Source organism: Harpia harpyja, chromosome 2 (assembly GCF_026419915.1).
Source record: "Harpia harpyja isolate bHarHar1 chromosome 2, bHarHar1 primary haplotype, whole genome shotgun sequence".
In the NCBI taxonomy this organism is placed as follows: Eukaryota; Metazoa; Chordata; class Aves; order Accipitriformes; family Accipitridae; genus Harpia; species Harpia harpyja.
In genome coordinates this window covers 65,036,627-65,063,256 of record NC_068941.1, presented here as the reverse complement: position 1 = coordinate 65,063,256, position 26,630 = coordinate 65,036,627, and the positions used below count along the sequence as shown (strand labels likewise).

Genomic DNA, 26,630 nt, shown 5'->3' with positions numbered 1-26,630 from the left:
ACTCCAGCATGGTCTTTCCCCAGGGAAGGCAAGGATGCAGCCCGCATCAGGCAGGGAGGCAACCCTAAATCCACATTATTTAGGGTGAGAACAGCACACCTACTTGTGCAGCAGCTGAACCTCATGTAAGTGCTTCCATGAGGCTTAACACCACAAACAAACAAACACACACAGGATTTAGTAAAATGCTTTGTTAGCGCTGCTTTGGACCCCCCAGCTGTGACACATGCAGTTAGATGATGCAATGTTAGTGCCAGTTCTTTCCAGGAGGTTTGGTTTTTTTTACAGTTTCCAGGCACATCGATATATGTTAAACATTACAGCTGGGAAACACCTGACCCAGCTGCTTGCAGATACTGCTTAAGTTAAATCTCTCCTCCTGCACAGGGAACACTCTCCTAACTGGATTATGGGAGCAGAACATCTTTCATATCACTTTTGGAAACACCATACTCAAACCAAAATGATTCCAGGAAAGTCAGCAAGTTTCACAGGTAAATGTGATGCTATGCCTGCAAATATACCTTAGAGCAGAGTTCCTCCATAGAGCATCACCCAAAACAGTGGGGATTAAATGTCACTGCTAGGCAAAACTACCTGATGTAACAGAGGAACTTTCTGCCAAATCCCTCCAGCGCTGTTTGTGACATGGGGAGATTTAATTTTACAAATATGAAAATGACATCATTCATACACTCACAGGCTCAGACTTTGTTGTGGTTGTTGTAAGCAACTGTCCCGGAGGAAAAGGAATTATTTGGCACATGTTCTTCCTCTTCTCCTTTTTCTTATCCTGACCAGAAAACAGTGAGCTCTATCAGGTTTTTATCCAGCTTGCAGGTAAAGGGTTACAGATTCTAGGAAGTATTAAATGCAAACTTTAAAGGATTTTATTTTCATCTACAGTCACATGACGCCTTAATACCCAATGACACCAACTACAGTGTCTCATTAAGAGGTCATGCAAACTCCCAAGCTAAACAAGGCATTCTTACATATTTAACATTCAAATGCAGAAGCCAAGCTAAGCCATGGAAGATTGTAATCAGAAAAAAGCTACACTTCCTGATCCGCACAAAAGCTACAGGTAGGAAAAGTTCTTCTTCCTTTAAACTTCAATGCTGCGCTTTCAAGAGAAACTGTTTACAGGGCATATTTTGCACTCTCTTTCTTTTTTAGCTGTCAGAATAGTCTAATAGTTTTATCCTGAAAATATCTGATCTCACTTGTTCCACCTGTTGTTGAGTCAGTATTGTTTTTATACTCAGAAACACAGTTAGCTCAGCAGAAATCCAAACAAAACAGTTTTTTAAGCCAAATCTATTTAAAAAGTAATAGTTTTAAAGATTTCTTAGTTATTGAAATGGTTGTGTTAGAGTATGTGGGGCGAAGGGGGAGTTAATATGTCTTCAACGTCTGAAACGAAAGGATTTAGAACTCTTCTGACTTTACTTATACCATGAATTGCACATTGTTTCAGTCACTTCAATCCAAGTGTATTTTAATGGATGTGGCTTCCTCACTGAACTTACATGATTTCTGATTTCCCCTCCCAGAATTTGGTGCATTTAAACAAAAAATCTTACAAAAGCAAATGAAAGGCAGATGGGAAGTATTACAGAGCTCCATAAAAGGAGGAAAAATTTACAAAATAGGGAGTAAGAAAAAAGTCAGTCATAACCCAGTTAATCAAGAATTTAAATTACATTAAAGCATATCCATTTTCACATGGAGTGATAAAGTTTCACTAACAATTGCTGGCAATATTGCAGGAGTTCACTTTTTTTACTTATGCTGAAGGATTTTTCCACAGTACAGCATTAGCATTTTCATCACAAAGATCTTTTTCTCATCACAATTTTTCTTTAAACTGTAATTGTTTTCAGACAGTGTTCTAAATACTCAGCATTTTAATCCCGTTATAGGAATTTAGTTAGAGACTACATTCTACAGAGCTACAGAACCTATATTTACTAAAAGATCTCTCGTACACTGTAAGATTTCCACCCCTGAGGATTCCCACTGCACAAAAGCAGCAAGCAGTGTTTATTGTTTTACTCCTACAGTGGTTGGGTGGTGATTACAAGCAATGTTTTTTTTCCTCAGTTTATTCTATAAAACCTATCTCTTTTTCTTCTTCCCACGTAATGCTAGGGCATACTAAAAAGGCGGGGAGAATAATAATACTTACAGCACCTTGCTTCAGATAAGCTCTCAACTTTCTTTGGGAAAAAAAAAAGAAGTGTTTTATCATTACCAGTACTTAAAATAAATTTGAGAAAATTTGAACCCCAACAAGTTTACCAGTAGTACTTAAAAAAAATTAATACTGTCATTCACTTTCAAGGTGCCCATCTCAAAACATAGTAGGTCTAATGTTGAGAAGGGCCAAGACCCTAGTATGGCCTAGTATGTTCAGCCTGAGACATCAAAACATTTTATATCAAACTAATTGTACACCTAACCTCCCAGCAGGGGAGCTCACAACTGCACTGGTGGGAATATAGCAAGAAGCCACTACACTTTAAAAGAACTGTTCCAAATTTGCTATAACTGACCTCTGAACTTAAATTATTTACAAAAATCTATTTAGAAACTCTTGTAGATAAGGAGTTTATTTGCTAAGCTAAATTTAAATCTTAAGGGAGTGAGGGGAATGCACCAGCTCCCAAATAAACAGCCATCCTATTACACAGGCTTTCACTGAGGAGGAACATGGCACCTGACACGCTAGGAACAGCCTGCCATGGCCAGTCTCTTTTAAGAAATGTTTGTACAAATTGGGCGTGTCGTGGTAAACCAGCACTTAGTAGTTCAGTAGTTAAATATGTTGAATGTTAATTACGCAAAGTATCTTTGTGGGGTGGAAGGTAGGACAAACACTAAAGTTACTCTGTGACCAGAAAGACAGACTGGCCATTGAATAAGAGAGAGCAGTAACTCCTTTCCTAGAGAAAGGAATACAAATTAGGCATTTGCCATCTAGCTCTCTAGCAGTTCAGGTGTTCTTTATAATCACAATTTTACACTCATTACAGGAATTTGCACTGCTTTAGTTATTACTCTTTTTCCTAATGAAATAATCCAACCTATTCTCTTGCTTTGTCACATCAACATGAAGTCAAATGCAGTGTTGTTTCATGGAGGGGGCACACAAATCAAATAATTGCTTCTCATAAACAAGAAAAGAGAGGGGTTCTTGGAAACTGAGATTATTGGAAACCCAAGAGAGATTTTTTCACTTGGATTTTGAGGGAAGTCAAGCAAACGTAAAAATCAAAACACTACCAGAAGTTTGGAATAGTTTTCTCTTTACCCCAAACCCAGAGCTAGGACAAGCATTGGTCAAAAGCCAATCCAGATCTTCCAAAAGGCTTTCAAATCTCAGGAAACTTGTACCAGATTTAACACTAATACTGAAAATCATCAACCTGATGATTTTTGCACAGTTCTAGGTAGATAGGAAGACAGAACAAAGCGAAAGGAACTGCGGCTTCCTTGGAAAGCCTGGTTGAAAGCGGTCACTGTGCAGGGTAAACATTTGTGAGTACTGAGGCCCTTCTCTAACCACACAGTTGGTTGTATGTGATCTCAAACAAACTTACTTAAGGTAAGTATTTGCTCTCAGGCTTTACTGAATGAAAGCCAAGGAAAGCCTTTCTTCATGTCTTTCAGGAAGGGATGTTCTTTTGCTATGTTTGCACAGTATCTAGTTAAACACTGCCTCAGCATTGTCTACATCTTCCACTGGTACCATTTCACAGAAGACTTGGGGTGGGGGGGACTCAACACACGCAACCCCCTGAAACATGATGAAATGTAGCCAGATAATAAACATTTGTTTGGAACTTATAACTCCTCCTTCAGACCCTGTTTATCTGAGGATTATATATCGTCACCTGTCAGCAGAGTATGCCCATGATTTCCACACAACAAAGTTGTCATGGGAAGGGCACGGCTAATGCAGAGCAGGAGGCCAAATCCCCACTGCTCCTTAACCAGGAGCACTTCAGTTAGCATCTGATCATGCTAGAGAAGTAAACTTCATGCCCAAGCAATGATACATAGAAATTGTTGATTTTTGCTGAGCTACAGAAGAGTTGTGGCAAGCAGGATGTATTGCGAAGGAGAATAGGTATAAAACATGATGTAGTTTTTCTTACTGAAAGTCTGATATCAAAATGGACAAAATAAATGAGTTTTGGTAGAAAGGTCAAAAGGGATTATTGGAAAGGGGGGGAAAAGGCAGCAATTTTCCTGTGAGCTCTCCTCTGAGTCACTTTCACTTAGACATATGGAGGAACTTTAACATTTTATTAAGAGCCGAGTACATTGTTTGGAAACTAAACATTTAATCACTTACAGCAGGAAGCAGGGAAAAAAGGGCCAAGTTCTCTTTTTTGTGTGACATTTTTCTGTCTGCGGTTTTTATACAAGTTTATTTAACTTCCATTTTTTCACTTTAACCACAGATGTTTGCTGCAAAGCTACAGATTTTTCTGGTTAGAAAAATACTTCTGGTTGAATATTCTATTATTAGGTCACATAAGTTACTTTTCCATTTGGGATAGCAAGGAGTAAGCCATCTCCTTGGGGCTTACTTTTTTTTGGTGTTACCACCAGCGCCTGGCTCAACTTTGCATCATTTCTCAACTATTTAATATGGTTGTATATCTCTGTTAAAGAGCAGTTAATTGTCCGATTTTATGTAAACAAGGTCCAATGCCTTGCTATAGCAGGCAATCTGCTTTCCTGAAAGAGCTGAGTTACAAGGACAAGAGTATCCCATGTCAAGAAGAACACACACCCATCGACTGAAAACCCTTTCAACCTGAAGTCTACCCTGGGAACTTTTCACACTGGCTCCAGTGGGAATAGTATAAAATCCTCACACTGTCAACAGAGACCGGGGGAAAAAGAAACAGACCAATGTAAGCTGTGCCACTGCTACCCAGCACACTGCTGCTAGCAGAAAATGACAGCATGGCAGCAGTAGAGGTTTGCCTGTGCTGGACGCAAGCTCTCCAGACTATATCAAAACAGACTATTTCACTTCTGCCTCATCTCCTGTACTCAGGACAGGTGCATCTGGATGTTAAGGTACTTTGCCCAGGCAGGCTGGCATTAATGTCCTCGTACGATACACCCTGATGCAGAGTCTCTGAAAGCAGCTTTCAGGCAGGAGAGGCAGGGAGTGTCCCAAATGAGCCACATGGAGCCACACTGCCACAGTCCTGAGGACCTGTCAGGCTGTGGCTCTGTTCCTCCTCTGACTGCCTGTATTTATTGCAATGACTGTATTTATTGACCGGGGTGTACTTATTACACTTACTTCCCCCTTCATCTCACAGCCACTTTGCAACTGTTTTATCAGCAGTAGATTTGGGAGTGCCCAGCTTTATCTACCTTATTAAGCACCTGAGCTCTGTACAACAGTCTAGGATGCAGAAAGCACCACCTGTGCCCTGACACAGCCGCCCAAGGACTTCCTCCTCTTCCTTGTGGGCCGTGCTGGGCGCTCCCTCCCGCAGTGCAGCAGTGCAGCGGTGCAGCGGTGCAGCAGTGCAGCAGTGCAGCGGGGGTCCTCCCCGACGCCTGCCATGCCAGGGCACCTCCCAGCTCCAGGACTGCGGCCTGCAGCCAGCCCCTGGGCTCCCTTGCCTGCTGCTCCACTTGCCCAGCTAGCAAATCCACACTGCTCCATGTTAGGGGCAGTTTCTTTCCCCCCAGAAAAGTGTTATCAGCTCTTACTCCTCTGATGGTACGCAAGCTTGATAGTGATCGCATTTGCATGATTTTAACGCTACAAATTTCCACGGAGCTATTCTGCTCGTCTACTTCTGATCTACTCATAGTAAAAGCAGCGTAAGTCTTAGGTAAATTCAGGCTTTTGAAGTAAGCTGCCAGTCTTGTTCACTTACAGCTCAGTGGAAAACAAGCTGCTACTGTTGGCTGTCAGGAACCTGAATAAAGCTTTGTTAAGGGCCCCTCTATCTCTATTTTTGGTTTGGGTGTGGCATGGAAAAAATAATATTTACCATCTCAGTAGCTGTGCCCTTTGTGTATTTGTTTTCATATTCTCTTTCCCCATGTGAATTTAGCAGATGTTGCACGGCTTGATATCGGCCCTGCATTTGTTGTCGGAGTACGTGTATGTCTCCACTGAACATTAGTAACGAATAGGCAATGTTTGTGCAGCAAAGACACAGATTCAACTGCCAGGCACCGTTTCAGAGGCAAACGTGAATAAAGACCAAAAGCACCGTAAGATTTCATTTGCAATGTAAATGAAACAAAAGCTACAGTCATCAGCCCCGAACTGAAGGCCTCCAGGGGCCTGAGAAGCTACAGCCATGTACAGTGTCCAATTTCTGTCTTTAACATCTCTTTTTAAATTAAAATCACTTGGGAATATTTTCCATTGCTTTGGATGAATGCACACAGGTTGCTAAAAGCCTAGTCCATATTTACCAATATACATTAAAAACTAAGGTTCAGTACAATTATCCAAGTGCAATTATCCAAATAATTACCTTCTATAAAAACATTTCCATTCACTCTATGTTTATATAGAGTACAAACATACAGATTTGCTAATGCACAGATGATCAAAAAACCCCAAAGACAGTTTAAGAAAACAGAGCAAAGCCAAGGACAAAGAGCTAGAGGCTAGGGGAACACCCGCTTGCTGCTTTCACAGCCAATACCAGCACCCAGTATTCATCAAACTACAGCCTTAGCTTTGTTTCATTTCTCTGCCATCCTTCCATGATAAAGCTTTACAGCAGTACCACCAAAATCAATGCAGCTGGATTTGCCTCCTGGAGACAGTGAGAGAGCACCTATTTAGCTCAGAGCACATATTGTTACCCACATTTTGCATGTGGGGGAAGGCCAGGTTCGAGAAGCAAGGAGCTATATCAGCCCCATGGCTCTGTGCAGGAGGCAGAATTTGAATCTAAGTCTCCCAAACGCTCTAAGAGCTAAATCTGCCTCTAGAGCCCAACACCCTTTAAAAATCCAGCCCAGTGTCAGTAACTTTCTTGCCATGGGGCAATATGTCAGACTGGCCAATAAATAAAGTTCTAACACACAGGCAGCAGGTATTTGCTTTATGATAGAGCTGAGACACACCATGGCATGAGCTCTTCAGAACAAGGAGTTCTGCTGGAAATGTCAGCCTTTTGTTAGCATACAGCATCATGAGCAACTCCACTGCCAAAACACAGTCCAGCAAGTCAGACTTAATAGTGCAATTTTCATTGATAATTTTGGTGAATACAGACCATTCTTTTGCACAGGATTAAAAGAAAGAGAAAGAAGAAGGGGGGAGGGGGAAGGATTACTAAACTGGGTTGATGCCAGACAACACTAAGACTTTTAAGGCAATGAATACTTTTCTATAGCTTTCAAGTATTGTTCTACTGAGAGACTGAAAATGTTGCAAATACAATCAAGATAAGCAATTCAATAATACAACAGAAATGCAGCTGTATTTCACTGCTATCTCACCATTACCATATCTTAGCCACATTTGGACCTTTTTAATGCAGTGGTCAGTACTTTGGATCTGCCTTGTTCTGAGAAATAATTATTGTAATTATAACATAAAAACTCTTTGCTCTTGTTCACGAAGTTATTGTGTCTTATCGTTCCCTTAGCCACCCATCATCATTCAATGTCTGTGAAGTAAATTGTTTTAAAATAACCAAATGGAAAAGTTCACCCGCACTCTAAACAGCTCTAGATTAAATTATCTCTATACTTTACACATTAATCTAAGTGCTGTATTTAAAAGAAAGGAAAAACCCTTTGAATCAAAATGAACTCATGTAAGAGAAAAAGTCACATCACATAAAAGGGTCTTTATGAAGGTATTGTATCAGAGTCTTTTCTTGAAGATTTTTGAGTGTGACTTTTAGTGTGTTCTATATTTTTCTGTTCTAAAAGGTTTGTTATCCATTTTCACAGTACTTTGTAACTATGGCCCAGATAATCCTCTGCTTTTCTGCTCTCTGCTGACTATTCTTTATGTGAAATGTTCAGGAACAATCAGGTAAAAAATGCATCCTGCTATGTTTCCCACACTTGTTATGTAGAAGCAGTACTGTGTAGGGGGAGCATCCTGAGCAATGAAACTGGAGGAAGAGACACCTCCCCCACCCCCCAAAAAAAAGGGTGAAGGAAAAAGAAATGCATCAGGTGTATTAATATCTTCAGGGTATGTCTGATCTGAGAGCTGATACAGATATAACCTGATAAAGAAATTGGTTTATATGGCTTATACTGTTTTAGAAGGATTCCTATTTTTAGTGCATGTATTTGAACCTTCTCAAACATCCCCATAGCTGACCGGGTCTAAGCAGTTCTACTTACAGGCTACAAGATCATCTCAGAAATAACTGCCTGAGCCAGGCACACCATAGCCTTACCATTCACTGAAATACCAGGTTCTAAACATTTGGTGCCCCTAATGCTAGGCATTCATCTGAACTGTGGACCACCAATATCTGACATAACTAACTATATTACCATTTTGCTCACAAAATAAACCAACTCTGCTCCTATAACATGTCAAATTCTTCTGCTGAGGAAACGATGTTCTTCAGGTATCAACTGTGTAAGGAAAGTTTGAGTTTGAGGTTTGTTTGTTTGTTTAAGATGAGCAGTCAGATTTTTCTTTCAAACTCACTGACTCATCTGCACCAAGTATATTGTTCTCCAGGTTTTACATTTACTTCTCCCACTCCATTCTTCTGTATATGTCTTAGCCCAAACACTGTGCCCTATGCACAGCCTGATTCTCAGACCTGCTAGCAGCCATGAATTTGGGCAGGAGACCAAGTTGTTAATTCATGGTGTTCTCTTTCAGTCTTGCCAGGAAAATATATGTTTTGGCTGAACAATTAATTTATAGCATGTGCTTTGTGGGTCATACCTACTCCTCTGTGTAGGATTCACTTTAGGCTAGCAGTTACAAACCAAGGTTTTAACTCTTGCAAACTCAAGCTATTTATAAACAGGTTTCAGTATCTTTTCCTTCTGTTTACATTCCAATTTGAAGATCCAGTTATAACTTGAAATCTTCCCGAAAGATTTTCCAGTCTGCCAGCCACACAAAATACATTTTTTTTTCCTGTATCTACCTAAATTTCCTTTGAAACAATGAAACCAACATTGACTCTTTTCCCTGTGGGTTCTGTTTGTTCTTCAAGGAGCTAGTTTCATGTTTCTCCCCAAACCTGTTGAGTTGCCTTAACCTGTTAAGCTGCCACACATGTTAAATTGCCTTTGTCACACGATTTTGAAGTCTGTAAACCATTGATTCTTCTAATCTTATGAAATTATTTTCCATTCTCTGTATCACTCCAACTTGATGCAAAAAGACAAATCTGCAAAAAATTGTTTCAAAAGGCCTGTATTTGAGATGAGCCCCAGAAGCACAGCTTATTGCAAATCTGTGGTTTGCACTGCTGTAACAGCTGCATTAAATGAGTATTTGTTAGGATAAAGTAAACCTGACTGAATATCTCTGAAGTACATTTAGGACAGATAATCCAGCAGTGGTATGCTCTCTGTGCTACAGGGCTTGTATTGTTCAGTATCATGCCATGAAAGAGCCTAGATTTGTATGTTCTACTCTTGACATGAAATAAAGTTAATCATAGACTGAGATTTCTTTGTTCAGGAAAACAGATTTTTTTTTTCTGGCCTGTTCAATTCTACTTTACCTCACATTCCTACAGCCTGCAGTATTATTCTGTCCACAGAGCTCACTGTGCAGTGCAGTGCTCCTGCAGTTGAACAGTTCACCTAGATACTGGCACAAATTCTCTAACCCAAGGACTGAGTCCATCAAGAGCCACCTGTTTTCTAGTTTGGCCTTCTGTTTCCCAATCTGTGCAAGTCTCTATTGTTACTCGGCAGGGTTTGTACTTTATTCAGGTTGTTTTGGTTTTCCTCATCTCCATGGCATCATTGGTAAGGAGCATAATATCCAAAGATACCATAAAAAAGCCTTTTGTGCTCCAGGAGATATACAGGGTTTCTTGAATAAGGCTCTGGAAACGTTGCAAAAGAAACTACATGAGTAAATATACTACCGCCCAGTAAAAGCCATGCTCCCTCTCCCAAGCAAATGGAAAGTTAACTCCATCAAGCCCTGCAGATTCCAGAGTCCTTCATCCTCAAAACTTCCTCATCACACAGCTCTCGCAGCATATCTGATAGAAGGAAAATTAAGCTTAATATGGCAAAGACCCCATTCATTTATGCCAAGAAAATCCCACATAATTTAGAATTAATCAATAGCACAGAAACCCCCTCCCACCTAACACATGGAGCCCAGTCTCAAAAAATCTGCAGTCTCTCTCTCTCTAGGGTGGTATTTGAAAAAAGCCTGTTTGTAGAACTAGCTTCACCCTCCTCCCATGCCACCTTCCCACACAAAGAGATCTTTTGCTACTTTCCTCCCATGGAAAAAATAACACACCTATGTAGAAAATGAAGGATAGAGCATCATAAAGCCTGGAAGCGCCTCATTTGAGAAAATCTTCCCCTCACTGAGCCAATACACTTTTCTCCCACTAAGAAACACTTATTTCTAGCGCAGCAAAAAGCAACACAAACAAGACTTAGCACTTGTGTCAGTGAGCCCTTTTGAAAGGCCTGGTAAGAAAAGTATGTCTGAAACAGAGCCTGGGCTTCACCTTTCTTCTTTCTCCACCGTTTTTTTTGCTTTCCAGGAGGCCTGAAGATCTCTTTATGGAAGCAAAGATTGCAACTGATTGCCACAAAGCTTTCCATGAATGGCCTTTTTGAAGCATCCAGGTGAGATGCCTGGAAGACTCTGCAGTGTTTGTTATTCACAGCGTGCAATTCCCCAGCTCCCATTATACTTCAGGGCTTTTGCCCTCTCCTTTCCTGCAGGATTTCCTCATATAAAGAGGCTGTAGGTGCTTTGCCTCTGAGTTACCTTCAGTTTTTTGCAGTATTTCCTTGTTTGTGTTACAGCAGCACCTACAGGCACCAGAAGTGATAAAGGCCCCATTGCCTAATAAGACATATACTATTTAAACCTTTATAGATTACCTAGACAGTTCCAGACTGGATCCAGACTTCTGGCACCTGCTTACTTCAGGGAGAATAAGGAAGCATAATCCAATCCCATCTTGCTTATTAGTAAAGAATACACTATCCCTGAGAAATAAACACTCTGGGTTTTAATCCCTTTGGATTTAGGAGGCACTTAACCACAGGTACCTGAAATCCCAAGTGATGGGTGACATCATGATGAGGTTATTACACAACGTGAGGTGGCCACTGCCTCATGTGGCTTTGACAGCAGTGGGTTCTGGTGTCTGCCCTGTGCATGAGGTGGGCTCAGAGCTCACCCAGAGCAGCAGGGACTCATCAAGGAAACACCAGGTTTGTGAACCTTAAGTTGCTTTAGACAATGTGGCTGTCAGGCTGCCTTGCTCAGACAGAAGGGTACCTGCCACAAGCATGCTATTGTCAAGCCCAGTAACAGGACTTTAGACAGCTACACAGATTTTGTGGGGCAAAATCTTATACATAATATGCACTAATATCCCACACAGCTAGATAGGGCTTTTGGGAATTGTTCTGTGGTGATGTGGCACTTGACTGCTGCCAGAGCTGGGCTGGAGCTGTGTCCCACAGACCACTCCTGCAGCCCACCCACCACTGGGGCAACAGAGAGCACAGGCAGGCAGCGCCAGCAGGAAAGCCACAAACAGACTGCTGGGTGTTAGTCAGGCCTCTTAATCAAAGCTGTCCTCCCCAATCATTGCTCCACCCAAACCACACAGCTAACTGCCCTAATGTTTGCCACCTGTTTCCTCCTTCTTAGGCTGTACCTATGGAGACATCCTTTCCCTAAGCCCAAATCCCCAAGTTTCCACACTTCTTTCATGTCTGTAAAAATTTCTGAAAAAGTAATAAATGAGAAAAAAAAAACAAAAAACGGGATCTTTCAAAATAGCTTGAGCCAGCAAGCTTTGTTTCTTTTATACAACATTATGTGCAATGTATTCCTTTCCAGAGGCAACAACGGTGAAGAGTTTCCACTCCCCTCCCTCCAGGCCCCCCTGCACAGGCTGCAGCAGTGCTGGTGTTTTAAGACAATGTCACAACAGCACAGGCATTGCAAATTAAACAGCAGGCTTGTTTTGTGAAGTCCCTTGTTGGTTTCTGACTATTAAATACCACCTTTATAAGGAGACTCCTTTGTTAGAGGAAGAAAGGAGGAAATCAGCAGAGAGCTGCCTCTCGGTCCTCTCACCTCTGGGGAAAACTTCTCCCCCCTATTTCTGGGGGCCACCAGATGCTGAGCTCAGAGCTAGTGCCCAAGGGGACACCTTCAAGACACCCTCAGCTCCAGCTGCCTTAGGACAATGCATGGTTTCAGCCTGTGTCTGTCTCTGGTTCACAGGCTTTCACCTTATGGGCTCAAATTAAGCTCTAGACACAGCAAACTGTTGGGTTTTTTTTCAGGACTTCTCTTCAAATTCACTTTTTTCCTTTTCAATACATACAGCACAAGCAATAGGTGAGAAAAGGGCCATCTCTTGGCAGCAGTTCAGCATCACAGAAATTTAGTTGTGACAGGAAACTACACCACAAGTCACTCATATGTCACTTTTGCTGGAAGAAAGTTTTGCTACAGAGAAAATAAAAATACAAGTTTGATACATTTAAAGGATTTCAAGAGGTAATATGCCAGACAGCACAGTGTGAAAAAGCCTTCTTTTCTGTAAAGGACAAAAATATCTTATTCCTTCAGACTGCTTCCTCACCTTATCACAATGAGCCATGTAGACTGAAACTTGATCGGATAGCAGAAGGGTTAGGAAAGCACCAACTCCATTTTTATGCAGATTTGCCAGTCCATCCTAGCTGAAATTAATTCTGGTGTCTTTTTGACATGAACAAGGTGGGATTTGATAGAATCTAGCAGCTATCTGGGTCTCCATCAGCAGCTCAACCACTTTCCTGTCGCTGCACCATCTCATCTTACGAGGACTGTGATCCAAACTGGTAAAGAAGCTCGGTTCTTTGGATATCAAACTGGCAGCCTGACAAGGAGCACAAAAACTAAGCCTTGATGTTTTTTTGAGGGGTACAAGAACCTCAAAGCTCTCTCAAATAGGGAAAGACCACCACAAAGATCATCTTATAAAGTTAAGGGGGAAATGGTCTTTTCACAGATAATTTTAAAAAGAAACCACAAAAAAAAGAGTGTGTTTTCTCATCTGGAACAAAGCTACATTTTTTGTGGCTTCTGTAAACCAGACTTACTATTCCCCACTCATCCTTATTACCACATGCCATTTGAAAAAAATATATACAATAAATGTGAATGTCTCTAGATGTCAAAATGTTGGGAAGTGTGTATGGTGAATCACCACAACAAAAGGCCTGGAACACTGCAGTGCAAGGGACAGCACAGACCCTTACGGGCTCCGGTGTCCCTAGGCCATACAGATATCTCTGCCACTAGGACCTGAGAAACAACTTAAATAGTTGAGGGGGAAAAAAGTCCTTATTATTGGGGATAATACTGACTTTTAGTTCCCATAGATTACTTAGGTCCTCAGTTAAAGGTGACTGGTAAGAGAAAAGCAGTGCATCAATATTGGCTCTGGGATGCATAACAGAGGTCAAGATTTTCATTTTAACCGATTTTAACATTAAAAAACTAGGTTTTGTCAAAGCTGGGGAGCCATCCATTGTGAGAATCAAATCACATGACTGAAGGACTGATATCAGACATATCTGAATTACACTGCAGAAAAAGGAAGTCTTTGCTACAGATTTAACCATGCTCAGCAACTCCAAAATTTAAGTAAAGCTCATTCAAGATGTGATACATTGCATTTGTTAGTGTAAAATCAAAAGGAATACTGATTAACAATAACCTTTGTGTTGTCTGCTTAAAACCCCAGGAATACATACAAATCACACCAGTTAGTTAAGTTAAACCTACAAAAGAAAAGTAAATAGCTCAATTTGAGACCTTCTTTACAGATGTGATCAAAGACTGCAAACAGTGAGGATATTCCCACCATTTAAAACTATCCCTTTGGTTTCAATCCTGCATATGCAAACTGCAAGTAAATACCAACACTGGCAGATCCCAAGGAAGCCATTCTCACACCACGGCACTGCAGGGGTCCCTCGGCACAGGAGATGTGAGAATCCAGCCTGTATTAAATGCTGCAGTGGCACTGCTTCAGCTGCAAAACCATTGTTCAGAGCGGCTCACAGAAAGGCCAATGTGTACTACACGCACAGCTCTAAAAAAAGTATGGTGTTGCACTGGCATAGTTATACTGAAGCAATTTTGTACATAAGAATGATGCGCTGATTTAAAATTGGTCTATTTTGTTTAGTTTACTCTTGCTTCACAACAGTGCCATTTCTGTGGGCAAACAAGGCTTCAGTCTTAAGTAGATGCTTGGACTGCCAGTCTCATAGGATTAGCAACTTTAAATTAAGGAATAGGTTGCAAGAAAAAGTAATTTCATGCTTCAAAAAGAACTTTCATTTATTTCAAAGGCTTGGAACCTAGAACCATCACTCCATAATCTTATCCAAATGTTGATGTCGTCAATGCATTTTAAAGCAGCTTTTAATTAAGTTAAATAAAGAAAACAGATGCTGCTGAAGAAATGCCCAGTAAGAATTTCTATTTCTAGATAAAACTGCTTTAAATGCATAACCAATTCTGCTAACTGTGGGATGTGATGCACACGACTGAGTTTATAGGTGTTTAGTGAGAGTTTTGTGCCATTTAATATGTCACTGTGAGCAGTCAGCACAAAGATAATGATAAATATAGAAGAGTGAGCCTATAAACTCCACTTCTTCTAATTAAAAATGTATATAAATTGCATAAGTCATATCCAGTAGCATTTGCTCTGGGCTGCAACAGCGTTTACTTTCCTTCTAAAAAGTTTCATCTGCCCCAATCGAAAAAGTCCTTTTTCAGTTTTCTTAGCTCAGATGAGCGTACACACAAGGCAACCATTCAGGAAACATTTTCTATATCTAAACTCTGTCAATTAATGGTGCTGTAAACCAAGTCCCATCCAGGCCATAACATGATCTTAAGAAAGTTAAATTGTATCAGGGTGGAAATCTGTAGCAGAAAGGAAGAAATAAAAATTAGGTCAGTCTAATTGAATTGCAGTAGCTTGTCTGAAAAACACCTTTGCTACCCACTTTGAAAGGATGTTAGAGACCACATTAGGGAAATGTTTTCATTTTCAAAATCTTCATTACTGCCTGCTTTGCCAAGATGACTTTCAAAATCTTCACCTTTGCTACTGCCTGCTTTGCTCAGAGGACTCACTGCTGATACATCCTCCTGAGCTTTTATTTGGCTGGAGGATGAAAATATTGCTAGCATTAAAGCTAGAACTTTCAAATGGACCAGGAGAAGCTATCTTCAGCAGGATTTTATGTGCCTTTTAGGCCCTTACGTACACATTAAGGTTTAGCAAAAATGCTTAGTTTTCTCACCCAGAGGATGTACCCTAACTGCAGTCTGGTCTTGGTCTGTTTTATGCAGCATGCTGCCTGCACACAAAGCAGAAGGAGAAAAGGGTAGAGCTGTTGACAACTTTGGCAATGGGGCTTTCTGGCTTTTGGGGACAGCTTTATACCTCTCTCGCACAAGTTGAGCAACTTCAGGAAAAGCAGTAAGCCTTGAGTAAGCCTCATACTAACACCTCACCTCACTGACACCAGCTCCAGCCTTGGCTCTCCAGCACTAGGTGCTCCGGGAGAGATGCAGATGCCAGGAAGCTGTCAGCTAAACTCCCCTGGACTGCAATCCCCATCCCCTAGATGTGACAGGGGTGTTCACACTGTGGGTGCAACTTGCAGAAAAAAATATGTCTGATTTTGAGCATATATTGATTACATTGGTTACTGATGTAAGATGAGCTACATAAATGTATGCCAACTATAAAATAAGGGTCCATCCATTTGTTCCACTCAGTATCCTATTTCCTAAGCAAGAGGAAACCTGGCTCCACCCTCTCAACAAAAACGCATTTTCAAAAGGAGGATGTACCCTACCAAAAGCAGGAGAAAGAAGCAGCAGCCACTGTGACTCACTTATCTTTCTAACTAGAGGAATGTACACTATTAAAAACTAACTTGGATAGCATAGGGCTTTCCACACACTAACCACAGCAAGCAGGAATATATATATATATGCACATAACAAAAGTGATGGGGAAAACCTGCTCCCAAGCCTGTGTTTGCTAGCACTGAATATTCAAAATGTCACCTGAAGCACCTCTATTCCACATTGGTTCATTCTTTAATTGTGTCAGTGTAATATTCACACAAGTACGAACTATAATGAACAAGTCCCACTCTGAAGTTGGGGCCTTAAAGGCTGCATATGTTATCCAAATATATAAGTGAATGCTAAGCACATTGGGATTCTTTCAACCACAAATCTACGTAATGACAATTATTTCAAATGTTGCAATAGGAGAGTCATGTTCAACTAATTATAGCTCAGAACATTTTGCTACTAGGTCTACTCGAAAAGAAATACTATTCCTCAGTTTCCCAATTTTCATAGCTTTCAGCAAAATACATTTCTTACCTGTATTAGCACAATCTTTATTAATAAGCCATTTAGATAAGTTAGTTTTTGAGTGACTCTCTAATCTTCTGACAGGATTATAGACATAATGTGTTTCCTCAAGAGATTTTTCTAGTTACAGAACCAGTCTGCAATCTTCTCACTGTCTAAATTGTAGCCCATGATTTAATGTCATCCACTTCCACATCCTCAAAGACATGAATGGAGGGAAATCCCATTTCTACAGGTAGCTCCATGGCTCTTTGCTGACAGAAGAGCTTATAAGCTTATGACGGTACATCACACTCTTCAGAAACCTTCATAAGTTTTGTAGCTAAATTAGGTGTTGCTTTGTCACCAGCGCCTGAATGAAAATAGTTAGAGACTGGGAGATGACTAGGTGTCTGGGAGTACCGCTTACAGAGCCAGGTCCTAAACAAGGTAGCTGCAACCCAGACAAAAGCTGGCAAGACTGGCTCATCACATGGATACATTTGCATCAGGAAGTGCATGCCACATCAGACAGTTCTCATGAAAAAGGTAGTGGAAAAAGAAGAAAGACATCCACAGTACACACATGTCCCCTTCCCCTCCACTAGTAAATAAGTGATTTTTTTGTAAGAATAAAGACAACACAAACTCCCCGGTAAGTGCAAGCAAGGCAAAGATCCACGGCAGGTCTTCAGAGAGGGTCTGCAGGGAGCAGAGCATCAGGGAAACAGTGTGAGGTCAGGCTTACAGCACATCCTTGGCTCCGCCCAGCTGTAAGTCACCTCTTACTGTTAGGTGACACCACAGCATTACAACCAGGCACTGAGCCTCAGCGTTTTCCAGTACAGCACAAAAAGTCTGAAAACAAGCCTTTCCCCCAACGCATCCCCACAAAGCTCCGGACCCAATGCAGAGATAGGTTAAACAGGTTAAACAGCTAAAAGCTGGCATGACTTGCAGATAAGGCCCTGCCTTTAATTTGTCAGATGCTTCAGCAATCAAGCAATAAAACAACACTGAGTCTAACACTCAAGTACAAATGATTCACAGTCCAGCTTTTACCAAGCTTAAGGACCACACCAGTTTCTTTGCATTGGAGGAAGGCCCACTGCCATGGAGAAGACATGGTAGAACACGCAGCAATGAAGGCTAAACCGCAATAAATTTCAGTTCGCATTAATATGCGCTGTGAACCCTGGTAAAAAGGAGTAGAAGAAATGCAGCCTCTTCCACCTTCCCTACACTGAAAATCGCCTTATCCAGTAATGAGATAAGGCCAACAGCTGGGGATGATGATTTGCTTTTTCAGCTATCCCTACGTAAGACCCCAGAGCATGCAACACAGCCTTTACACAAAGTCCTGATGATGAAATCAGGCTGATGAAGATTTTTTACATGATAAAATGCTGCCAGGTGTAGCTTTAATAATAATTTAAGAAATTATTAAAGTCTTTTGATTAAAGCTGTTATATATAGATGAGAAAGCTAAAATATTTATTCTACAGTTAAATGAAAAAATGTTCTCTTATAACAAACACAAAGACCTAGCGCACCAGCCACCCGGTGTCTGGCATTCTTTGTGAACACTTCCCAGAATTACTGATGTCAGTGTCTGGCCAGTACAGCTATAAGTGTGTTAAATATTTAAACTTAGAAAAGAAGCAGCATTTTTTGACTGAAATTTCTTATGGATGTTCTTGTTTTGGCATGACTTTAAAAACCAAGGATCATGGATCTTGTCAGGATATGAGCATGGGTGGGGAAAGGAAGAGAGGTCTGAGGATTTTGCCTGATTAAAATGTGCAGTGGCCTGCACTCTTGACACTCACTCTGAATCTTAAGTTCCAGATAAATATTCATAAATGTACTCACCACAGGTCTGGTAATGTTGTTCAGAAATTCAGAGGCCTGATTCTCCTTGAATCCCCAGGTAGGTCCTGCCCCAGAACTCTAAGCAACAAACAAAAAAACCTAACAAAAAAAAGCTAGAATTGATACTGTTATTACATCATCACAGGGTTCAAGCAATCGTAGGAGAGTGGATGCCATTCTGCACCTAAAGTTTTCAGAATGCTCTCACACCTGTAGGCAACACAGGGAATATAAAGCAACATTCAACCATTTTTTCAGTATTTTCAAGCTTATTCCTGAGTATTTGAATAAAGCACCACTGTTTTCCAACTTACTTAGAGATTAACTCCACATCTCAGATATCCACACTAACCAAAAAGACCCATCCATATAGAATGAGCTCAAATAATGCTCTGAATAACTCTTTCTTCTAAAAAAAGCTGCATTTCTCAGTATACATTTTTCAAAGTCCTCTAGCTGTCTAGAGCAAAATCCTACACTGCATCGTAGACTAAAGGGAAAACGTAACCATCTTTTTATATAATATAAAGACCAGGGAACATTCAATCAGATCAAAAAAGGGACTAGTTCAGAATGGAGCAAACAAAATAATTCCTCCAGCATAACCAGTCTGGGCAATTGCTATCTATAAATTTGTTACCAAGGGAAAGAGTATAATGAGGTTTCCAAAGAAAACAACAAACACTATCCAGCATCACAAAAGTGAACATGATAGTATCAAATATAAGTTTTGTAAAAGTACAAAGTTTTAGGAGAATGTAAGTCTTCAAACTCAGAGACTTAAGCCATGTTTGATGTGATGTAAAAGTTGCATAATACCAGCTCGCCGAGGGGTGTTTGCACAACTTCTTCTGAGGTATCTGATGCTGACTACAGCACTGAACTGGGGTCTGATCCAGCCTGACAGTTTCTGTCTCTCTTTATACATAATAAGGTAGAATTAAAAATACAAGAAAAATCAAACAATGCAGAGCTATTCCTGATGATCTATTGCAGGGACAGTTTTAAAAGAATAAGTTTTTTCCCTTTTTTTTTTTTTTTTTTTAAAACAGAGTGGCAGGATAAATCTACTTGATTTTTTTTTCGTATTATAATTAAATTCCCGATCATGGAGAACAGACAAAAAACCCCACTCTTTTTGTTTTTCCCTAGAGTTTTCTGTAGCGGCCATTATTAATGCCTTTGTTGAGCAGAACTCGGGTGGAACCAAGAAAACAGGAGCTAACCTGCTGTTCCTTTGTGGCTCTGATCTGGGTGTCCAAAGAACAACGATTTGTTGCAGTCATTGGCTTGGCACCTGCCTGAGGCATTCAACTGTATCTAGCACAGTGATGCTGGAAAGCTTTAATGAGTAAATACACAATAACATTTGTATATTTACAGCATCTGCGAAAGGTGTGGGTAGGGCGATTCCTCTACTGTGTGTTTCCAGAGCAAGTCAAACCCATTAATTAAATTCATGCTCTTGTCCTGCTTCAAAAGGAAAAACAGAGCTGATTCATGGGCACTGACAGCTGCAGGAACCAGGAGCTGGTTTTGCTCACTCCCTCCCCTTACCTAATTTTTAAGCATCTGGGTAGGTCAATTTCTCAGATTTTGATCATATGAAAGGCTGCATGACCTCAGTTTCTACAAAGAAAGAAAAGGAAGCTGCTTCATGCAGAGTACAGTCCGTAAGACTATCGTGGTTTCTTAGTACTGGCTGAATAGTATCTACAGGAATTGGGTACCTGAACGTCTCTGTGCCCAAGCAACTTGCAGGATGAAACTGTAAAAGGTCCCACTCATAAGACATTTCTTATCTAGTTATTATTTTACTTGTCCTGACAACAAAAACTTTAAAATGAGAAAGCAGTACCTGAGGAACAGTGCAATCTACTGCAACAAAAAAATTCTCTTTTTAAAAACAGTGAGGGAAATTGCCACAAATACTTTCTTCTAGAGGGAATATAAATGTCTCTGTATTGCCACAGCACATAGCGATATATGCAAATAGCAATATAGAGCAATCTTCCAGTATGTTCTTTTCTTCTAGGTTCTTTAAACAGGAGACAGATTGCTAGCATTTTGGGCTGAAATCTGGAGGTAAGCAATCAGAACACATTTAACACCCAAGCTAAGAACAGGAAACTTACAGAAGTGGAAAATTTTGGTTGCTGAACTTTCACCCTAGGCTTCGGGGAGATTTTTCTAATAAAGAACCATACAAACATGGACACAGTATATTGGCACTGCATCACCTGCCCAGCAGAGCTGTATGCTGCTGCTGCAGACACTGCCAATAAAGATCAAAGCTTTCCATGCATTAATGAGCTAAACCTGGGTGTTACATGTTTCATACCATGCTGTAGACCTATATTGACCTCTACGGAGTGGAAGCTTGGGCCAGATGAACTCTGGAGCCCCCTTTCAATTGATTATTTTATGATTCTGTACACTTCATAAAACATAAGAGGAATTTATTTTGCTGTGATTCATAGTCCAGGCAGCAGAAAGCCTGCTGGGAACAAGGATACTACTACCTAAAACAGCTCATGATCACTAGTTACCAGGAAAAAATAGAAAGTAGCCAGCATGGTCTAACAAGTGGTGGAACAAACAGAACATAAAAATATCTCTTTCTGCCAGTGAGCCAAAGGGGCCTCACTAAAAGATGACTATGGTTAAGAACCTGTATCTAGACATAAATGGGCACATGATAATGGACTGCAAGACCAACTAAATGGACAGCGCTATCCTAAGCTGCCTTAGCTAACAGAAGGGTGGTAATTCTCCAGAAATCTCTTGTACATATTTGAATATACCACTTCTTACAGTCCAACACACCAGCAGTCTATGACATTTTCAGTTTATGGCAAAATGAGCACACCTCAACTCACACAGGTGGCAACTGGAAGTTCAGCCCATGCACCTAGGACCTGGCAAGACCACAGAGCTCTTCCAGACAATTACTGCCTATTTTCAGCTGTGGATCAAGATATCTCCTTTTGTCAGCTTGTTTTTACCACTCAGGAAACAACCTGTGCCTTTTCAGTTACTGAGCGGGCTCTCCACAAAGGGGGGAGATTAGTCAGATCTCGAAGAATTGTTCAACCGTGTTCATTCAAATGTTAACTGGTCCATGGTGTCTCAGTTAACTGCTTATGTTCTTCATGTTGTTATTGCCAAGTTTGATATTTACAAGGAGCGTAATGACAGAATTCAAGAACTAGCATGCTGATAAATACACAAAAAGTCTTGAAAAACTTTCTGAATTCATGAAAGATTGCTAGAATAACTAACCTCAACATGATTATATTTCCTAGGTACTTTTCGTGAAGAAAACTGACTATTCATTTCTCTTCCTCCTCAATTCCCCCAATAAACCAAGACAGCTATAGTTACCTACATTTTTACTTCTTCTCATCCCTATAAAGCCTAGGAGAGAAGTGTGCAATTTTACAGTTGAAAGATTATTACTTCACTCCAAGCATTCACAGAAACAATTTAGGATTTTCAAATTCAGCTTTGATTTTACAAAAATTGTCCCTTTCATGACCTTGCAACAGAATCTTAAAGGCTTTGATTCCACTCCTAGCAAGGTCAACCACAGTTTTACCATCAACAAGCAGTGGGTCTACATTTTATACAGTATCCCTCATACAAAACATATCTCACCTTGCCTTGCACAAAGAGCACATTAATACAACCATATGTAAACAATTACAGTGAAACACATGGGCAGAAACACAAAGAATGTATGGAAATCAGAGATTTATTCCACTGAAATTTGAATTGAGATGAAGAGTTGAACTGATCAAAAAGACCCCAAAAAAGCTGTTGGGCAACAGAGTTTGCAGCAGAGAAAATATTTGAACAATACCACAAAAGCACACATGTGGCAAGGCCAAGGGTATTAGAGAAGGGAAGGAAACTGTGAGAGGAATGCAAACCTCAGGGCATAAATTAAAACCACTGCTGATAGCTGAACATTTTCTGAAACTGTCGGGAACAGCATGGAGTTCTAATACTTTTGACCAACGAAGGAAAACAAGTAATATCTACAACCTGCTGATCTTCAGATCAGCTTGGAGGACCAAGTTATGAATTCTGGAAAGAAAGAGTTAAACCTGGTATTGTTTGAGTAAAACAATACATGTATGTTAGTATGTTAGTTCTCTTTGATCCTTAGGGTGAGGGAAGCTCCTTTCTTATGAAAAGTGCTGGTCCATGTCACACATCATACAACAGAGAAACTGTGTATGGTGCCTGAAAAGTTCAGGGTGGGAGATCCTAATAGAGTAGGACAATAGGTGGATTGGAACGACAACTGTCAAGCCTGCATAGAGAAAGCAGCACCCCAGGCACTCTTCTAGCAGAGGACAAATATAACGTTAAAAACCCAAAAACCTAGAAAGGGATTCAACAGCAGCACTAAAAGGTAAATACAGAAATAACTGCTCAGTGTCCAAAAGGTTAATTTTGTCCAGCACAAAACACAACCAGGGTCTGAAGTGAACCCGTGGTCTATGCCAAAGCAGGCTTAGGGTATTGCGCCTAGACTTTGACTATATGACTTTGAGATAGCATGTTTTTCAGCAACTAAATGAAATGGAAAATGCAAATAGGAGCTTCTGAGAGCCTAATGATTTTGTTTAAATTCCAGGTTATTTTGGAATGTGAAAACTACTTGCTGCTTGGATCCATGACAACCATGTAGATACTACTCACTCGCTTTAACTATCTACACCATCATGGTAAGCCATATTCCAAAGATCAGGTCTCAAGTCACTTGTAGTTGTGTCGTGTAATAAGTTGGAATGACTGGGTGTTTAAGTCTTCATGTTTCTTTCTCAAAAAGAATAATATAAAAAGTACTAAACAACATAAGCAAGCAGGATGTGGCAACATTCCTTGATTACAAACACTGTTTTACACACCAGACAAGTATTAAGTTTCCCAGAATATCTCAAAAGGGATGTTACTAAGCAAAGATGATGGTAAAAAGAGTATGTAATTAAGGTGTCTGAGTGTACTTTGCAGGACTAACAGCCATGTTCCAAACTATCACCAAGCAGAAGAGGAAAAAGCTCCAAATACAATGAAAAGGGGATATTTTTAACTCAAGTTTAAGTACAAATATAGAATGGTTTATGCCTGATCCTGACACAGAAAAAATGAATTATTGGTTCAATTGAAAGCCAGCTTCTATACATATTCTTCCATTAAATAGCCAGCATTTGTGACTGGGTTTTCGGCACTAATTTTAACATTATAGGCAAACAGTTTCACTAATTCATTGCTTTTTCTTAAAGCAAAAACACACTCTACTTTTGGGTCAAAAGCCAGTCACATGCATCAGACAGAAGTTCACAGTGAAATCAGTTATCACTTAACATGATATAATGGGTAAGTTTACAATCTGCCAACAGCTGTGACTCCCATCAGATCTCCTTTTTGGCATTTTCATTTTAAATTGCCAGGGAGTTATAGAAACATATTTCCTGGAAGATTTAAAATAAACAAACAAAACCCAATTATAAATTAAAAGAAAACCCTATAGCTAACCTACTACTTCAAAACTTGTAAAACAGACAAATGCAATTCACAGAAGATAAGGATGCACTGTAAGGTTTAGTTAAGCAGGCTACATCTTTTGCATTTGTTAAATAAAATCTGCATCCTTTCAACATGGGGCAAGAGGCCACGGATTTTATTTTTCATTTGACTTTCATTGCATGCATAAATGTTTAGGCCATGACTTGCACAAAACAAGTAAGGACATCAAGACAGAATTATACTGTAAGTAAGATTAATTAGAGATTGGAACAAAAATTAATCGGAAGAATCTACTTGGTAATTAATAATGACAGCTATATCAAATAAGAATAGAATTAAGGTAAAAAGAGACACAGGACGACCCCAGTAAAAGGTTGCATAAAAACAGGAACACACAATGACTCATTCTTCATAAGCTTTATTATTTACTCCACCTAAAGTACTGACAGCACCTTTAACAGATGCACAGAAACACTCCCAACCCTTTGCAACAGTATAATAAGATTAAATAGGGCTATAAATCTCCAAAGTGCTGTACAAACATTAAGCTCTGAGAAGGATATGAAATGGTAGCATACAAGACAAGTTAAGTGACTTGCTGTAGGGCAACAGAGCAACGCAATGCATCAAGGGTTCCCAGGTTCTCCTTAGCAATGAGTCACATCAGATATCTGGGCTGCCTCAGTTTGCATTTAGTTTTCAGTCATATTTCAGGCTTTTAATAGAAAAATCTTCTAAATATCACCTATGGGTCAAACATTATGCATTGTTGTCTTCTTGACTTTGCAGGCCAACAGCAATCATGAAAATACCGATAGAGCCAAGGGTACTTTCAAACCTGAAAGCTAGCAGTAAAATTTTATGAGAACTTTTCAGAGTTCTGAAAAATATAATTGCAAGGAATATGTATGCAAAAAGAGCATAGCAAAACCAGCAGCAACAGCAATAACCGTGAAATTGCCTTGTACTGTCCCTCCCCAGCCCCATTACCTATGGATGCTTAATTGAGGAATGAACTGCCTTGGCTTAGATCCTAGGAGAGTTCTGCTGAAAGGGATCTCAAGGCCAGTAAAAACCTCACTCTCTTAGAAGAAAAGCCTTGCAGGTTTCAAGAATGGTGCAAGCACAACTCTATCTGGATTTGTGGCTTGTAATGTAAGCTGCACTAAGATTTTTCAAGTTATTGTCACTCAAGCTGAGAGATGCCAAGAATGAAAGAACGCACATGGCCCAAATTCTAAAATCCACAGCAAAATACATTGCCTGTTTCACAGAAATGAGCTCAACTTGGTGATTAATATTCATTACAGGTTTGTGTGCACACACAGATCCACATGGGCATATGCCCACATTCCACTCACTACAAGAAATACAGGAAATATTAATATTTTTAAAGGAAAAAAGGAATCTGCATTGTTTCATTCTAATTCTATCATCTTATTAATTTCTCTCTCTCTAAATTCTTAATAGAAAACATTTTGCTGAATTTTCCATTTAGCCTGGAGCACACATATCTGAAAGAACAACAGCTTTACCAATACCTAGAATGTTACTGGAATGCCAGAGGCATTTCTTAAGTTTCAAAAGTTTGTGAAAATCTGAAGGAGAAAGTTCTGACAAGCATACAGTAAAGGTAAAGTTTTAGCTGATACTATAAATATCCTGGCTCCTAGCAAAGAAAAAAGAAATCCCATAATAGTGCATATTTGAAAGTTTTCTAATTTTATTGTTGTTGTTTAAAGCATAAACACTTCACATGAGTCCTAATCCACTGTAACAGGCAAGCTCATGCTCACTTTAAGCAGGTTAGCATTCCAGTTCAGCTCAAGGGGATGAGCATACTAAAGTGATTTGTTTGATCATTGTCTAAATTAAAAATTCACAATAGCACGAAGAGGAGGTTGTTATGTTTCCACATTGTTTGCAGTAGACAGCCTACACCTCAGAGTATCCTTCTTACTTGTGTAGGCACATGAAGAAATCACTTGCAAAGTGTTGTTTTACTGTTGCAGGATCCAGACATTTAAATCAAACCTTTCAAGCAGTCGATGGAGTACAATCTGAAAGGTAGGATTATTTTTTTTATTCTCGTTATGTAAATTTAAAACTTACTGGCCATCCATTATTGTAACTTCAGCACTCCACAACAGAGAACATCACTGGATTATTTTTCTCTCTGCAGTACTCCACCATATTTTCTAATGATGATGCTCTGACACTACAAGCACTGGTAACAGAACAGGTTCTGAATGGTAACAGAACAGGTTCTGAACTGTGTTTCCTTCCAACCCCTAATATTTCTGATGTAACAAATAAAAGCTTGCCAGTTTCCACTCCAAAGTTTAGAAAAAGATACTGTAAAGAATAAATACAGGAATACTAAGTTGACTCATTCTAAGTCAGTTAACACAGGTGAAAAATGTCAGGAGAAAATGTGGAAATGCAGGAAAATGGTATGGGAAGAACAAGCTAAGGCAAGGGGGGAAAGAAAGAGGAGAATCTGAGGAAGGAGAACAAACTGGAAAACATAAGGATTGATTTGGCTGGAGAGGGAGAGCACGCTGTCTTCTAACAGTTCCCTTAAAAAAAGCTACAGGTTATT

At 40.0% G+C, this 26,630-nt stretch overlaps 1 protein-coding gene across 4 annotated transcripts in view; it reads left to right on the top strand.

The window, feature by feature from the left end:
• The first annotated feature begins 969 nt into the window (after positions 1-969).
• C2H4orf19 (chromosome 2 C4orf19 homolog) overlaps positions 970-26,630 on the top strand; it is a 43,447-nt gene continuing 17,786 nt past the window's right edge. For 2 of the 4 annotated variants that reach the window (XR_008234150.1, XM_052780278.1), the window contains exons 1-3: positions 970-1,087; positions 23,136-23,226; positions 26,041-26,095. The gene's annotated coding sequence lies outside the window, so the exon portion shown is untranslated. Of the gene's footprint in view, positions 1,088-20,525; positions 20,576-23,135; positions 23,227-26,033; positions 26,096-26,630 lie in introns of those variants that run through there. The other 2 variants (XM_052780280.1, XM_052780277.1) reach the window with 2 other exon arrangements.